The following is a 15,603-nucleotide window of genomic DNA, read 5'->3' as shown; positions in this document are numbered from 1 at the left end:
ATAATCCTCTGCAATTATTACAGTGTTTATCATCAATACTAAGTTGTAAATCAACTGCAAGAAAAAGGCAGGCCTGAGTCTTAACATCTTACAATAGCAGCAATGTAGGCATAGGAAACTTTGAATAGATTACTTTTTCCTTGCAGTTTCTTTTAAATATTCCAACTGTGTCAACCCCAGGCTGAATATCTTGAAAGGTTAGCTCCGTAATTGCAGTGTTGTCTTGACTAATTTCATCTGGTTCCTGTATTAAAAGGATGGCCTAAAGTTGAAGATCAGCATTTCTATAGACATTAGCCTTCAACTGACTGATGACATTCTGTTCTCGATAGATTTTCAGTTTCCACTCAGCCCAGACCTCCCTCCAGGAAACTAGGGGAGGAAAATGCAGCAAAGAGGTGCTCTTGATCTTTCTTGCTTACACATTCTCTACACTTATCTTGACAATATCCAATGCTTCACTTTTATTATCCAACCTTTCAGAAAAACCTAGCTGCTTCTGGCTCTTGCTTTATTCTTGATAGTTATTTCCTAGAGGTAGTTGGAGACAGTTAATCTATGCGCAAATTGGTCTCTTGCAGTCAAACTGACTGAGATTTGCTGAGGTGAAGTTTAAGGGTGGAATGGACCGGGGAGACTTTCAGAGTTGGATCTATTAGGGAGTATTTAGTAATTCAAGTCACATTTCCTTCTAACAATTATAGATTTCTCTGAGAGGCTGAATATGAATTCACACAGACCTGGATCATTTCATGTAGGGATTAAGACAGTGGAGTCATGAGCTTATAAATACCCTGTCACTTTTATATGATCACTTTTATGAAAAACTATTGCCCACAATAATAAACAACATAACCTTTTAACTATTCAGACTCAAGTAACCAATCAGTTGTGCCAGGAAGAATAAAAGCAGAAAAATAAAACCAACAACTAACCTTACAATCAGTTATTCTGAATTGTGCATACCTAATATCTGATTCTTTGAAAAAAACCTTTCTTCTATTTTATTTTTTGGATTTATGTCCTACAACACATTCTAATAGACAGATTCCAAAGAAATTTTTAAGACTCTCTTATTGAGAGATTGCTCCTGAAAACCTGAGGCAATTGAGTGTTATTATTCTGAATCTTTTTCACACACCAACGTTCTAGGTTTTAATTAATGTCAACTCACTTTCACCTGGTGTGGAAACCAGAAACACCCTTAAGCCTCCCAGGATAAGTTCCAGAAGAGGTCTTTCTAACAGTATTAGCTTCAGACTCCTGCTGTTCTTACTTGGTAACCCTCGAGGATTCCAGGAAAAATTCTTCCTGGTCAAGTAGCTGATTCTCAGAAAAATGGAAAAGATAATGAGTTACTGAAAACTGTGAGCCATCGGAGACTTGAAAATTTAGTCTTCACTTAGTCTCTAGATTCTTGGACCACTAAACCTTTCTTGGTCTCAGTTTCTTCATCTGTAGGATGAGAGAGACTAGAGTTAGATAATCTTTAAGGTTGTTTACAGCCCAAATGGTCTTTTATTTTGTAATCTTATGACTCTTTCATTTCACTACTTCCTCAACCGGGCCTAAAGCATTCCCTCACCAATGTAAACATAACTTAATACTAAAGCTAAAAGTAAGATGTCAGGAGACATTTCAGGATTCCAGGAGATCCTCTCCTTCAAGGTCCAAATTCATTTTTTCTGCTCTGCAATGCTGTTCCACTAACAACCCTCTTAACCTCCTGACTTGATCAAATGTTCAACACCTATTTTTGTCTTCCACATTGAAGATCTTCTAGCTTTTGAATTTCCTAACTTCTTTAATGTATAAACCATGCCTTTCTACATCCACTGTCTAAAATTCTTGTCTATAAAATATTCATTATCTACCAGATAACTGTTGACTTTTGCTGGTCACCCATCTACCAGCCCCATTGCACTACTACTGACTTTTTGGCTCTATACTAAAACATTAGTATAAGCATGACATATTGAGCAGTTTATGTTGTGTCTGAGTTATTTTTCAACTATTTAATAAATGTCTTCTATAGGCAAAATATTGTGAAATATCCTAGATAATTCAAAGCACGGTGAAGGCCAAAGCATTGTACTCAATGAAATTTTGAGTGTAAAAGGATGACAATGGTTAATACAACGTATAAGGTGAACAAAGTCTCAGTACAAAAGTTGGTCTTATAGGGCAAGAGGTGCCCTCACTGAAATTCTTTATAAGTGTTGAAACTAAGACTAGAGTTCTCTTCTAAATAAGAATAATTCATTTATTTTATTTTATCTATAGCCCATTATTTAATTATTTGCATGTGTGTTTTGTGTGCATGACAAAATGTAAAATGTACAAAAGGTAAATCATAGGAAAAAATATCTTTTCCCAGTATCTTCTCTTATTTATTTAATTCCCTTTCCCAGATGTAACCACAATTTCTTAGTAACATGACTTCAAAATTTAGTTCCAATTATATGATGAGTGATAAATCATCCTCAAGATTCCAAAGGCCAGTGTTGCGTGATAAATTGAAAATGCTAGCTAACATTGTAATCATTAAGGCTATATTTTTTTTCTGAGTCTGAAAAGAGTCCTTGCTTTTCTAATTTTATGAATGCATGTGCATTTTGAATGATTATCTAATTGAGCAAGCAATCTATTGGCGACTAGAATTTTCTGGATCCATGCTGTCTCCACCAGCCATGTGCTGACCTACACTGTCAGTATCTCAGGTTACATTTACTATGTCACCAAAAATTTAATTTCAAGCCAACATTTGACTTTTGCAAAGTCCAAATTGATGCAACTTGCTAGATAAAAAAGCATTTATCTGCATTTATTACGCGACAGATATAAATCTCAACAAAATTAAGATTTATTTATGCCTGCTAATCTCATCCACTCTGCTGTAACTGTATTGAAAACAGTGAATCAAAACTGATGCCCATTCTAGCCCAGAGTCATCTGAGAAATGAAGACCCTACATAGTCAATAAGATAATTTTTCTCTTAACATTTATTGAACATCAAATGAGAGGGAATGGGGAGGATGCACATAAAAATTAATACTAAACCAGATGTCCAGTTTAAAAATATGCGTTTCTGTGGACAATTCATCTTAGTTTTGATATGCAATTGTCATTCATTATTGTCATTAAGTCCTAAAATAGTTCTTCTCAAATATGTCTTAGCAATTTCTAAAGCATATCTTTAGTTAGTTTGACAGATCTTGCAGTAAGTTGAAAAAAAAAAATTAAAGACTAACACTAAGATCACACCAAAGTGTAGAGTCTCAGAAAAATTAAAGGACCAATATTAAATATGTTATTCAACAAATTTGATTTTTAAATTCAACCCAGGAGTTAGCAGACATCTTTTATGGTTACTTACTCACCTACTTTTATGTAAGATGAGTATTTGCATATTACGATTGTTCTGTTTTGTTTGAGATTTTTCTAAAATGGGAATTATTAGCATTAGCTTTTGAAAATTATTCTCCAAGATGAGGACTTTTTTTAATTAAATTATATGTCTTAGGATGTATTTTAAAAGTTTTTGAATTATTTTTCTCAACCATGATGTGTATAAAAGAAGATGTGTGTCTATTTGTAGGCCTATTTTGAACACCTCTGGCTCTGTCTTATATCTCACCACCCAAGAGCTGCATATTTATGGCCCATTCAACATTATCACTGAAAAACATCATTTAGAGCTTTCCAAATGCCTAGATAATGCATCTTTTTGTGGCATGATGAGGGTAGATCCTAGATTTCATAGAATCAAAATGATAGTGGGGAAAAATGTTAGTTGAAGATACTTCCCATATTTAGTCAATGAAAGAGTGAACAGATTAAGTTAGTGGTTCTTTCATACTCTTTGAATATTTTGTAATGAGAACATACTTGTGTCTTGTTTGAATTCTTAAAAGAAGAAAATTTAAAACAGTTAATGAAGTTAACAGTTACTAAATCGTATGTCTTGAGGATGTAAAAAGAAATATTTTCCAATTATTTGCCCCACTTTGGGCTTGAGTTTTTAAGAATAGAAAAAAATCTGCAAATGCTTAAAAACTGAGAAAGTGGAGAAGGGATCTTATGAAGAGATGACATATTAAAACACTGAAACAAAGAGATATTTTTGTGGGAACAAGGCCCTATGGAAGACTCCCCAAGCTGGATCACTGGATCCCAAATTTATGGAGCACCTGTATCTCTACACATTAGTTAGGATTGTTGTACCACTATATGTAGCAAAAACTCTACTTCATTGGCGAAATCAAATAATAATTTTCTTTCTCCTTCACACAGAAAAAGTATGAGTTTGACAGTCCAAGGCTGGTGACGTGACCATAAGACATCAGCAATACCCCTGAGACCCTTTACCATTCCATTCCACTTCTCTTCACTTGTAGCTTCTGCCCTCACACTGCCAAGGGATAAAAAATAGAAGGGAGAAGAAGAAGGGGAAATAGCTTCACCAATTAGCCCCTGGTTAGTTTCCTAAGGAAAAACAGGCAGCAGTTGAATTAAATATTTAACGAGGGTCACTAGTTCCGCCCAGCCTGCAATATCCCATATTTCTAAAACAGTCTGTGGCCCTGTCTTCTCCATTCCTCTGATTTCACTCCTTTTTTTTCACATGAAAAACCCTAAATCCAGGTAAAAAATCTTAAATGCATTAGAGTTATTTGGGACTCCATGCAACAAAATCCCAACTAAACATATTATTTCTTACTTATACAAGAGAAATATATTTTTCTTCCAAGTTTATTTAGCCTTCAAATATATTTTTTTGCTCACATAATGAAATCTGTTGAACGACAGTTCAGGTGAGGGACTCTGGCTTCCCAAGATGGTCAGTGTCCTGAGCGTTCTGCTTTCCATTCTGCCTTCATTACCATGGACTTCTGTCCTCATGCTGCCATCTTGTCTCAGTGAATGTTTGTTTCCAAAAAGAAGAAAAGGGGAGAAGAAGGGAGCTATGTTAGAAAAGAAAACCTTTCTCAGAAAAGTCAAGCAGGCTTCTGATCATATCCCAAAGTCAGAGCGGTGTCAAATGGCCACCCCATCTGTAAAAAAACCTTGAGAGGACAAGACCAGAAGCATGGTTAAATATGGGTCCAATAACATATGAGTTTCATCATGAAGATAGAAGAAAAAGAGGATACTGGTTGGCAGTTAATGGTTGCCACCCTCTGCTTCCTCTACAATATCGGGACATAACAGAAGAACTGAATGGAAAGCCTGAAGAAAGTTTCCCAAGCCATGTAAAGAGAAGGAATGTTCAGAGGATAGTTTCAGGCCATCAATTACCTAGAGAGGAGATGAGTTTATGAAGATATAGCTTCCATTGTATCCACAAATTAGAACATGAGGAATTTGTGAAGTAAACAAACCAGGATAAAGTGTGGAATACTCAATGTCACAAATAAGAAATAATTGCAAGAAGCAATGAGTAAAAGTGACAGCTCAGTCAAGGGACAAGAAACTGGGTCAAACTACAAACATTTTCATGGCTCATACTTTCCCTCTAATAGCTGCGATCTCTCCTCCGAATCAGTTTGTCCAGCTACACTTCCTGAAAGACAGTCTAGAATGGATATTTTGCTTAGCTCCTCCACAAATTTTCACTCACTGCTCACTCTCTCTGTTTATATTTGAGCTTTAAGGATTCTATTTTCTTCAGCCTGCTCTCCAATCCATGCTCCAATCTACCCTCTTCCTGAAGTGGTTCCAGTTATTCCCCCCACTCATTGTTTCTCAGCACTGTTCATGCTATGATGCTGTGATGGTGATAAAAAAAAGTGTCAGTCTATTTGGACAATATTTTTGTAAAAGCAGAAGCAGGAAAGCATGGTTATAAATAACTAAGTCAATTTAAAATGGATTGAATTAAAAATCCTGATGTCAGGACCCTCATAGTCTTACATGCTTGAGCTGATGACATTTGACCTCATTCATCTTGTCATACTGTATTGCCAGAGAGCCACTTAGCTATGCAATGCATCATGATTTACACAGATAATTATTGAAACATTTCAGATAAGATACTTCCTACATATTTTGCAGATAATTTTATCTGAGTCTGGACTTTTGTTTGGGGTGTGTGTGTGTTAAAGAGGAAATAATACATTGCCTGTATTGGATTCTTCTTCTTGGATCCTTTCTACATTCCAATTATATTAAAATATTTCTTATGCTCCACATGCACCATATTGTTTTACACAAATGAGCTTTTGCTAATGCTCCTTCCTATGCTTTTGATCTTTTCAATTACCTTAATAGTCTTCAGTTAGCTAAGGCATAGCATTTATTCTATACTACAATGATGAGATTCAAATAGTTTTATGGCTCTGACTGGGAGATGAGAAGCCTTTTCAAGAGTAAACTTTCCACATTTTTTTATTTCTAAACAAGAAAGTAACTTTGACAAAAAGTTTTTAGAATTCCCTCATATTTAGGGAGAAAGGACACTGAGACAATTTTAATACCATAGTATTTCCCTGGGGAAGTTTTTTGGCCATTTACTATGGTCTTACTTTGTGAGAGCAGAATGAACAATGCCATTGAGCTTGGGCTTCCAACAATCTGCATAGTCTCTGAAGCTGAGGAGAGAATCAAAATGTAAATTTTAGTTGTCTGTCTTTATGTCCTACCATTAAATTGCAAAAAACTGAACTTAATCTTCAACACAAACAATTTTCCTAAAATCATTTTAATCCCTTTCCAGATCTCAAGGATGATATGGGGGAGAAATTCATTAGGAAACACAAGGCTTTAGAATAGTTTCTTTTTTTTTTTCTTCTTTACTATTATCAATCAATTCATCTGTCAAACAAAAGCAAAGATACCGTAGTCCTTAAAATTCCATTGTTTCTTTGACTTTTAGAAAAAAGTACATAATCTCACTCATTCACAATCTTATGTTTCTGAGTAAATATCAAAATGTCTGCAAAATTAAAAAAGAAGAAAAATAAAATATTCTCAATTCCATTCTGTGACTAGACAAATAAAAACCAAACACATTTTAGAAGAGAAAAATTTGGTTATGTGGGATGTTTTATTATTCAAATCATCCACCATTTGATGTTGTTTGTATTCAAATCATAACTGTAAACAAAATAAATGATTTTTTTATTAGATAAGTCAGAATAAGTAAAATGTTTGATCCAGAGTTTCATTCATTAATCTAAAAAATATTTGTGACACTGTATATATGTCAGCTACTATACTAACTATTAGAAACACTAGATCAAAAATTAGCCAGGCGTGGTAGCGTGCACCTGTAGTTCCAGCTACTTGAAAGGCTGAGACGGAAGGATCGCTGGAGCCCAGCAGGTTGAGGCTGCGGTGGCCGGGAGCGGCCACTGCACTCCAGTCTGGGCGACAGAGTGAGACTCCAATTCAGAAAAAAAAAAAAAGAAAAAAGAAACACTAGGATGAATAAGGTATTATCTCATTCTTAAGGTTCTTACCAGTTTTCTTTCCATTTTTTTTCTCTTTCTTTCTCATTCTCTTACAGGGACGATCACTTCTAAGGACTAACACGCCAAAACCAGTCCCAGGGCTTATTGTTTCTTGAATATACCTAATTAATTAAAGATCTGATTTCTTCACTTTCTAAAAAACACTGGAGAATTTATGAACTTAGGAATAACTTTAACGGGCAAATTTTTAATAAATTTGCTAAATGTTTTCATAAAACTTGCACGCTTGTAGGAAAAGAGTATGAAATTATATAATTATTAATATTTAAAGTGACTGATAACTTAAAATACATATTTAAGACACTTGAAATAAAGTCTTAAAAAGATGACAAGTAAAGATATGACAATATTTTTACAGGAAAAGTTTGACATCAATGTTAATCAACAAAGTCACTTATTCACAGTAGCATAACAGTGAAGTAAGGCAAGCAGTATAGACACAAAGTAAACTTAAAAATTGTCAAAAGAAGGGTTTTACAAAACTGACTGTAAACATAACAAATTGCTTCATGCTAAAGAAACCAGGTTCTGGTATCTATCTTGTTTATAGATTACCAAGAAATAAAGCAAGCATAAAGATTTTAATGTAGTTAAGATTGATGCTATGCCAAAAATACATAAATTGGATTAAAGTGACACCGTATAGTAAACAAAAAGGTATGATTCTTAATGAATACATAACTGAAATGAATATATAATATGGATTAGCTAGTGAAAGACTATTAGGCTAGTTGAAGACATCAGAAGCATAGACAGCATTAGCAAAGGCTTATTTCTGTAAGACAATATGGTGCACATGGAGAATAAGTGTTTTAATATGACTGGAATGTAGGGAGGATCCAAGAAGAAGGATTCAATGCAACAATTACAATGTATTCTTTTCTCTTTTTTTGATATTAATTACACATTTAATTCCACGTAAACATCATACAATCTAAAGCTTAGGTTGTAAAATTAACTTCCATCAACAAACCTTATATAAAATAATAAGGGGAAAGGAGGAAAGAGAAAAAGAGAAATTGTGTGTGCACATTTCCCATATACATCACACACACACACGCACACACACACACACACACACACAGTTTCTTGTTTCCACTTAGCAATACAAACAAAACCCAGATCCAGATGAAATTATCTGCTAAGTATGTAGGAAATATCTGGAATATTTGTAAAAAGTCTGTGTAAATCACAATGGCTTACACTCCTAGTAGACTTCTATAACATGATGTATGAGGTCAGATGTCCTTATCAGCTCAAGCATGTATGACTATGAGGATCCTGGCATTTGGATTCTTAATCCATTTTTAATCAACTTAGTTATTTATACTATGTTTTCATACCACCACTTCTACCAAGATACTGTCCAAATAGACTGATTTTGCTTTTATGGCTACCACTGCAGCACAGCTTAAGCAGTGCTGAGAAATAAAGAGTGAGGGATAACTGTACACTTCAGGAAGAGGGTAGATTGGAGCATGGACTCAAGAGCAGACTGCAGAAAACAGCATCCTTAAAGCTCAAATATAACCAAAGAAAACTGGAGAGAGTGAACAGTAGGGGCTTGGGGAAAGATTGAGCAAAGCATTCATTCTGGAATACCTTTCAGGAAGTATAGCTGGACAAACTCTGGTTCTGAGGAGGCACTACTGCTATGGGAGGGAAGGTATGAGCCACAAAAATGTCCATATGTTGACCCAGATTCTTGTCCTTTAGCAGAACTGTCACTTCCACTTACAGTTTTTGGAGTTACTCCTTATTCTTGCCACTGGGTATTTATTATCTTGGTTTGTCTACTCCACAAGTTCCTCACCTTCTTATTTGTGAAGACAATGGAAGCTATAGAGTAGTGTTTTGTTTTTTTTTTTAATAAACTCATCTTGTTAATGGGTCATCAATGTCCTGAAGCTCTCCTGTGATCAATCCTCTTCAATACAAGCTTGGCCATGGGAATCTTCCTTTATGCCTGCCATTCAGATCCACAAATGCTGGCGTTTCTTCTCATATGTCCCAGCCCCGTGGAAGGACAGAGTGTGGCAGACACCACCAACTGACAACCCAATATTCATTTTTTTTTCTTTTGTCTTCATGACAGAATCTATATTTCATTTGGAGTTTCAATGTTTCTAGCTAAAAACCTTGTGATCTCAGAATGTTCTTACAGATCAGGGTGTCCATTGGACACTCATATGATGCTGGGTTATAATCAGAAGTCTGGCTTAAGTCTTCTAAGAAAAGGTTTTTTTTCCCTAATATAACTGCAGTACTACCTCTTATTTATCTCCTTTTTTATTGCTGGGAAACAAAGCTAATAAAAATGTTTCCTATCAGAACTTTTTCAGTTATCTCAATCATTGCGCAGATAAAATTTACGTCCTTAAACACTAATAGTAAAAGACAAGAAAAATGACAGTAAATGACCTTAATATTCAACTTAAAAAGTTACAAAAAGAACAACAGAGTAAAGCAGAAAAAAGCATAAAGAATAAAAATGAAAACACAATCTATAAATTAGAAAGTAAAAAAACAAAAACAAAAAACCCAAAACTTCTCATTGAAAATTTTATTATAAAATAGACAAACTTTTAGCCAACTGCTTAAAAGAATGAAAAAAGATAAAAACAATTTGTCAGGAAATATTAAAATATTCTACAATTCACCCAATGAGATATAAACCCAGCAATGTTTTTAATTTTGTTATTTTTTATTTTTATTCTTAGGCAAATACTTTTTTAACAGTATAATCAAAAATCAAAATATTAAAATATATGTAAAGTTCCTGTTATGGTACATGGCACATCAGACAATGTTAGCTCTTTATTGTTTTTGCTTGTTTTTACATAAAGTTGGGTGGGAGAGACACCCAAAATTTCTATAATCTCACCAAGAAGAATGTCTCTTGCTTGAAATGGAACAGCCATTACAAAGAGATGGCAGCATAAAGACATTCAAGCTAATGATAACAGAGTGGAAATCACTGACCACATTTTGAAGCCAGAGCCTCAAATCTGGACTATTTACTTGCCGACTTCTTGTTATATAAGCAAAAATATAGATTTGGAGGATAAATATGCTTGGGAGAAAAATATGCAAAATACATTCCTCTTGTTTAAAATGTCTCTGTGAGAGACTGTGAAAAGACTAAAACATTTTTGTTTTCTGTAACTAGATCTACATTCTTATTTTTGTTCTGTTGTTGACAGAGATAGTTGACAGAAGTGCACTGGTTAATCACACAGGTTGTAAAATCAACCAAATGGGAATATTATTCTGATATCATCTTGAAATTGGATAATTTATTTAACTATTCAAATCTTGGTTTTTTGTCTTGTAAAATATTGACTGTAATATTGATCTGATAATGTTTTGTAAATATTAAATAAACTTTAAGCAAAATACAGCATAGGGTGTCTAGAATAATGTAAGCTATGATAATTTTTAAACTAATGAATTAAGACAAAAAAAATGCCTGTGGGTTTAGCCTATATATTGATGAGGGGTAAATAACTTGTGCCCATGTAATTTATACATAAGTAGACTAAAGAACGTGGATCTTACTGCCAAATGTGCTTGAGTTTGAATCCCATGATTTTATCTACTAGATATGTGACCATGGACAAGATTCCGACTTATATTGTTGCATTACCTATAAAATGGGGAAAGTAATATAAAATTCCTAGCATTGCTGTGAGGACTGCATGAAGTCATGTTTGCAACATGCAATGTCAGACAGTAGTAGGAACAGAAGCTCAATAAAAGATAGTCATCAACTTGATTAGCAGTACGAAAGGAAGAATTATGTGATATATTTACAAAATTTTCCCCAGAGAACTGAAATCCATAGAAATATAAGAAGAAATATATTTAGTTGGGATTTTGCTTCATGGAGCCCCATATGACTCTAATACATATAGGATTTGGTACCCAGATTTTAGGTTTTGCAAGTGAAAAAAAAAGATAACAAAGTGAGAAGTGGAATAGGCTGGACTACAGGATATTTGGGGAGTTTGGTATTGAGGTTGGTCAGAGTTAGTGACATTTAATCCAGTTACTGCCTGGTTTTCTTTGGGAAACACACCAGGGTTTTGTTTTAGGAAAAATGGTAGAGAAATTTATGTTCCTGGACATTGTATCTTCTTAACGCTATGAGGAAAGCCCAATAAAAAGAATGAGTTTGACCTAGAGTTAGTCACTCTGCAGCAGAGGTGGAAAGATCCAGTTAACTCAACAAGATGAACAAAGGCTTATCAAAAATTAGCATTGTCATTATTATGCTAATGTCAGTTAAAGTTACTTTTGTTCAAAAATTCTTAAGTTAGATAAAAATGATATAAGGAGTACAATTCACAATTAATATATAACTGGTGTGAATATCTAAAACACTATTGGCAGAATGCTTTAAGTCATCCATCTCATTCTATTAACAATCAAGTCAATTTAAAAAATAAGGCCATAGGAGCACTAAATATCATTCATGAAAAGAATTTCTAATATGTAACCAATATATATGTAATTGGTATATATAGAATACTTACATTAAATTCTGTAATCAAAAAATACAGTATACTTTACTTTCAAATGCCTTAAGAAACAGCAAACTAAAAAACAAAAATATTGGCAATTTAAAGACCAAAAAAATCTCATCACTAAACAACTCTTGAACTAGAAAATCTAAGCCCAAATTGTCAACTATCTGAAAACAATAATCTTTTAAAGTTAGTTTTAGTTTTTAATGTTATTTTATTTCTTGTTAGGAGGTATAGAGTTGGACTTTGTTTTGTGGTCTAATCTGAAAGTCATTTTATTTTAATAGTCCATTTGCATTTTTGATATGACACATTTAACTGGTTTTAATGTTGTAACAGGGATCCAAATTCCCTTATTCACAATTTTGAAATCTTAAACACTTTAAAAACAGAGAGTTTTTTAATTTGATGAAAAAACTTAACATGAAATGTTATAAGGTTAATTATAATATTTTAGCCCACTTTCTTTGAAAACAAAATGTTTAGCTACAAAGGTATTAAGGTACTCAATTACAAAGTACTTTTCCAGACCTCACCAGGGATGTTTAAAAATATGTGTTGCACACATCGTATTGCCCTTCCAAAATCTGAACAGGTCTAAAGCCCAAAATATAATGGAAATAAGGGACTTCAGATAAAGGATTGCGCATCAATATAATCTTATATTTTCATCTATTTTATAGCTTTTTTTTTCCAGCTTTATTAAAGTATAAATAACATCTTTTATAGCTTAAAAAATACTTTTACTCACTGGTCTGTGTGCTTGTTTTTACATTTACTTCTTTTTATACTTGAGAAAGTTTGTGTTTTTGCTTTAGTGATCACCTTTATTGTGTGAAATAATATTCTTAATCTTCTGTTTTTCTATATATCCATTAATTTATTTATGTGTGCTATAAAATTAGTGTATTTTTTACCACTGCCTCTATCCTCTCCTCCACCGACCAATTTAATTAATATATGTTTCTAATACATAAATTTGTCATAGTAAATATAGTCATAGGGTTTTCTGCAATGCAGATACTTCCTCGCTCTGTTACCACACAAGCATACTGTTGTAAAGATCTATAAACCCTGAGATTTTATTTTACCTTATTTATAAGGTAAAATATTAGACTGCCACATTTCATGGATGCCAGTAAAAGATATGAAACTCCAAGGTCAGAAATAAAGGACAGCTTAATAAATGCAACAGTAATAGTGGTTAAGATCAACATTTTTGCACTGGAATGTTGAGCCACCATTCTCACAGAGCTATTCAAAGAGGACCAGGTGACACTTGGACAAATGGCAGGCTGCATTATAAGAGAGGATCCCTGAGCAAAGAAAAATGCAGTCTTTCACAATGGTCAGAGACATTATTGTATTACCTGGAATAGCAAGCACATCACATTTTGCTCCAGAGGAGACATGGTCTCTGTCTTCTAAGGTTGCGCATTGTACAAAAATCCTTGAAAGGGCAGTTTAGAAAAAAGAACAGTCAGTACCTCTTTAGACATACAGAAACACAAGAGCCTCATGGAGAGTTGCACTCCACCAATATATACTACTCATTTCTATATCATAGTGGCTTCTGGAGAATTTTTCCATGAGCATCTTCCATCAGCCAGTTTAATTAATCTAACCAAAAGTGGCAAGGACCAAATCATCTAGATGTGTCTTACAGCAAGTAATTGAGGCTAGTATCAACAGGATTCCAAGCCACAGGGTGAGGCCAACCTGCAATATTGAAATCAACCTTAACCCCTTGTGGTCCCAGAAACAGAGAGCTCAATAAATCCCATAAACCAACAGAGTCTGCCTTAAAATGCCAGGTTACTTTCCCTCAAATTTTTGTGTTGGCCTTTCCAGGTGGCAGGTGCTATTAATTCAGGTACAGCAGGATATATTAGCAATTCCACAGACTCCTTCTGAGCCCGCAAGAAGAAAGTGTCTCTGACAATTATTTTTACCTCTAATGACTTTGGCCACTTTATTGGGGCTAACATGAATGCCAGGACCAAAATTGTGACATTGATTGCCTCAGCTAATACCAGAGACATGTTGTGAACATTTTTTTTAACTGGACAAATATCATTACAGAGATAACTGCCCTCAGGGTGTGAATAAATAGTCCACTATCCTTCCAGGAGACTCCCCCTAGGAACCAAGATTATCTCAATTTGCAGAGATCTTCATTATTGTCTTGGGGTACACTTCCTGGAACCAAGCTGAATTTGTAAAAGCTTCTGCAACCACCTGGTGTTCCATTGTTCTCTCAATAGTAAACATGGAAACAAAGATATGAGTACTACGTTTACTCACTCACAAGCGGGCCCTGACCATTATTATAATACTATAAAAAAAGGGATTGACAGAGTGGGACTACCAGGGGAAGAGGGGAGCACATAATACCAGCTTTACCTGTACAATGGCCACTTCTGTACCTAACCCTGAATTGTACACCACATCTTTAAAATTAAAAAAATAAAAGAAAAAAACAATAAACATGGGATTCCAGTCTTGCACACCCAGGTTTGTCACTCAGTGTTGAACTGTGTTTCTGCTGACTCTTTCTGAAATCTATTGCATTGTCTCCCTGCCATGCCTTTCTCTGCCCTGCCTGTCCACTGATCTCCTTTATCTCCACTGCCTTTTTAATCCATTCACATATTTTGGTATCCAGTGTTTCACCCGATTTGTAGTTTTGCTAAAAATAGTTCTGATCTTTGTTTCTTATTCTTGATCTATTGGAAGATTACAAGGAGACAAGTGCAGAAATGCTGATTTTACACTATCATATTTAAACCAGGTACCTCAGAATATTCTGTTAAAAATTGCTCACATATGTCTATAAACATAATTGACAAGAATGAAGTAAAATCATTACTTGACTTGTTTACTGCTGTGTACTCAGTACCTAGACCAGTATCTCACAAGCAATTGGTATTCAATAAATACTTGTTAGCAAAATAAAGTCTGTGTACATATAAGTTGTCAATCATACATTTAAGATCTCATCCTTCCTGATATCTTCATATAGTAGCCAAAAAGAATGTGTGGCTATGTTTGTGAATATTTAAAAAGAGTAAAAGGGACTCTTTCCAGGAGCCTGAGCTGAGGAGCCCTTAGGACACTTCTCCCAGTCACGGGACTCGACTGTGCCTCTCTACGGGTGAAGCTCTTGGTGCCTCTTTGATCCCATCTCTGTCGCTTAGGAGACCTTTGTATGGCAATCACATTCCCTTCTTGTCCCTCCAACACCTGAATTTCATCAATCACTCTGTGCACAGTCTGTGTTGAGAAAAGTATATGGTTTCCAAATCAGTAAACTTTCTATGGCAACTCCAAGGATTTGTTTTAGATATAGATTCAGCTATGAAGCTGTCTCATTTTCCTCAAAGAGGCACTAGTAAAACACCCCAACTCACCAGTGACAGCAAAGCAGATATTGGAAGTATTTCAGAAAGAAGGGTTAAAAGAAACAAGGAACTTCCGGCAAGATGGTGACAGGGCAGTTTGGTCTGTGAGACCCTCCACAAAAGAGAACACCCATAAAGACTCTCACTCTCCCCGGGGGGCTGCGGCACTCATCGTTGCCAGCCTGCTCTTTTTTTTTTTTTTT

Source organism: Carlito syrichta, unplaced genomic scaffold, assembly GCF_000164805.1.
Source record: "Carlito syrichta isolate Samal-C Ts95f unplaced genomic scaffold, Tarsius_syrichta-2.0.1 Scaffold315645, whole genome shotgun sequence".
Classification (NCBI taxonomy): domain Eukaryota; kingdom Metazoa; phylum Chordata; class Mammalia; order Primates; family Tarsiidae; genus Carlito; species Carlito syrichta.
Note: the sequence above shows the minus strand (reverse complement) of the source record.